Raw genomic sequence first — 3,155 nt, 5'->3', positions numbered from 1 at the left:
TATTCTTTTGTTCCCCACCCATGATATACGCACACCTTCTCCATCCCCTTCTTAATCCAGTATAGTTTGCCATTTCTTGATTTTTCAGTATTAGTCCTTCTCCATTAACTAGCCACAATGTTAGATGAAGATTTTATTCTTTTGTTCCCCACCCATGATATACGCACACCTTCTCCATCCCCTTCTTAATCCAGTATAGTTTATATAGTGATTTTGGTTATATCAGTATTCAGTGTTCACCTTATGCATTTTATAACCACACAAACACTATTCTGAGCTGAGCAATGAGGTAAACCATGATTATTTTTTCTTTCCTACACAGGTTGCGTTTCTGCTGGAATAAATAAAAAGCCTTGCTTTTTTGCCTTTGCTCAGTTTTCTATGTACTTAGCAGTAATTCAAACCTTCAGTTTGCTGCCAACTGAGTGACTTTCCTCTCAACATATTCAGACACATCAGATATTCTAGCCATTTCATGTCTCTGAGGAAGCCTCTCTCAGAGCCTCCTGGCTTATTCTAACATGGACGGGTTACCATCCAAGCCCATGCAGAGATGCCATCTGGGAACTTCCCTTTGCTGTCACTTGGAGATTCCCTTCACCTTTCTCCTGTTTCCTGTATCACCTGTATTTCTCTGGTTTTCTCCATTGTTTTAGTGGTGCTCATCCCACAGTAGCTTCTTGAGAAAGGTTGTGTGGGAGGTAAACTTTTTAAATCTTTTCAAGATTGAATATGTCTTTATTCTACCTCACCTTGATTGAAAATTGTATTCTAGCTGCTAGAGTTGCTGTTGACAAGTGTAGAGGTGTTCTGTTTGCTGGTTCTTTGTCTGTGACCTGTTTCATCTTCCCTGAAGCTTTTGAGACTTTCTCCTTGTCTTGAGTGTCCTGAAATTTCACAGTGCTGTCTTGGATGTGGGTCTATTTTATTGCATTGTGTTGGGCATTCAGTAGGCAATTTTAGTCAGCAAACTCACGTCTTCCAGTTCTGGGAACTATGCTTGAATTACTTTGTTGGTGATTTCCTCCCATTAGTTTTCTCTGTTCCGCCTTTTGAACATTCTTATTCAAATACTGTACTTCCTGTACTGATCCTGTATGTATTTTATTGTACTTACTTTATGTCTCCAGTTTTCAGTCTCTTTTTCTATTCTAATTTCTGAGATATTTCCTGAAAAATAATGTTCCAACCCTTCGATTGAAATATTCATTTTTTACGTCATTATTCATATCTAAGAGTTTTTTGTTGTTATTGTTCTATTAGTTGCATTTTCTAGCCTCCTATTTTCATTTTGTGGTTAAAATATTTTTTATATTTCTAAAAACCTTGAAGGTTTCTTCTCCTTGTGTAATCTTTTTCCCTCTTCTGAGTTAGCTTTCTCCACTGGTTTATTTGACCATCATGGTCTCTATCTTTCATTTGAGGCTGTTCTCAGAAGTCTGATTGATATTCGTTGGTTGTCTGCTCTTTAATGGAGGAATTAGAAAACTGATTGAAAGCTCTGACCTTTGAATGTGGCTTGTCTGATTTTGATTTCACTGTAGGGTAATCTAGCTGGGTTGTTTGTTGGGGAAACTTCAGTATCGGAAACATCAAGTATTTCTCCTTGGACTAGTCAGATATGCCAGAGTATGCTCTTCTGTTCTTCTGTTTGGAAGCTGGAGACGTCTGAAAGTAGTCTAAGAGCCTAGGGGTATTTCAAATAATACTTCTGCCACTGCCCTCACCTATACTTGACTCTTCAGTCCAAAGAGTCTGTGTTTTATCATCTCCACAGGAAAAAACTCCAGTCTTCTGCTAGGGTTGGAGTGGAGATGGGGCAATAATCTAGCATCCCTGAATTGTGGGAGGGGCTGAGGATTCTAACTACTCAACTTTTCTACCGCTCACATAATTTTAGAACTCCCCCTTCATTCTAGTTCCATAGGTGTCTGGTAGTGCCAATTTCAAAGTCTTTGAGGGATTCTGAAGTTACAGTTGGGGAATTCACAACTTTTCCCACTACCAGCTTAACATTCACCTTTCCCAGATCTGTTACGTTAGTTACCACTTGTCCATCTGCTTTCCACCTTCGAAATATTTTTGCTTGGCCTCCTCTCTCATTTGCCTGTCCTTGTGGGTTTGTGACCTTTAAACACAATCTTTAGTTACCACTTGTCCATCTGCTTTCCACCTTCGAAATATTTTTGCTTGGCCTCCTCTCTCATTCGCCTGTCCTGTGGGTTTGTGACCTTTAAACACAATCTTTAGGGTCGGCCCGTGGCTCACTTGGGAGAGTGTGGTGCTGATAACACCAAGGCCCCGGGTTCGGATCCCTATATAGGGATGGCTGGTTAGCTCACTTGGGAGAGCATGGTGCTGACAACACCAAGTCAAGGGTTAAGATCCCCTTACTGGTCATCTTTAAAAAAAAATTTTTTTTTAAATTTTAGTTACAGTAATTTGGGGAGCGAGAAAGAAATAGAAATGTGTGTTCAAATTGCCATCTTTATCCCCAGATATCCCCCATTACATTTTTGGCAGTTATGGCAGAAAGTTACTCCCTACTGGTGTGAACTTTTTGGAGGAAAACTGACCATTCTATCAAAAATTTAAATCTTCCGTCCAGAAATTCTGCTGCTAATAATAATTCTCAGGATATACAGTAGACACCCCTTATCCATGAGGGACACATCCCAAGACCCCAGTGGATGGCTGAAATCGTGGATAGTACTGAACCCTATAAATACTATGTTTTTTTTCCCTATCCCTACATACCTATACTAAAGTTTAATTTATAAATTAGGAACAGTAAGAGATTAACAACAATAACTAATTAAAAAATAGAACATAGCTCAGTTGATTAGAGCACAGCCTTATAACACCAAGGTCACTGGTTTGGATCCCATACCAGCCAGACACCAAAAAATTAAAAAAAAAAAAATAGAACAATTATAACAATATGCTGTAATAAAAGTTATGTGACTGTGGTCTCCTCTCTTTCTCTCTCAAAATATCATTGTACTATACTCACCTGTTTTCAGACATTGGTTGACTGCGTGTAACTGAAACAGTGGAAAGTGAAATCAAAGACAAGGGGGAACTACTGTATGCATAAAAGTGTGCAAAGAAATGTTCATTACCACACTCTCCCGAACCGGGGTGGTGGGAGGTCC

The sequence above is a fragment of the Galeopterus variegatus genome, unplaced genomic scaffold, assembly GCF_000696425.1.
Source record: "Galeopterus variegatus unplaced genomic scaffold, G_variegatus-3.0.2 Scaffold286, whole genome shotgun sequence".
NCBI classification, from domain to species: domain Eukaryota; kingdom Metazoa; phylum Chordata; class Mammalia; order Dermoptera; family Cynocephalidae; genus Galeopterus; species Galeopterus variegatus.
This window is presented reverse-complemented; position numbering follows the sequence as displayed.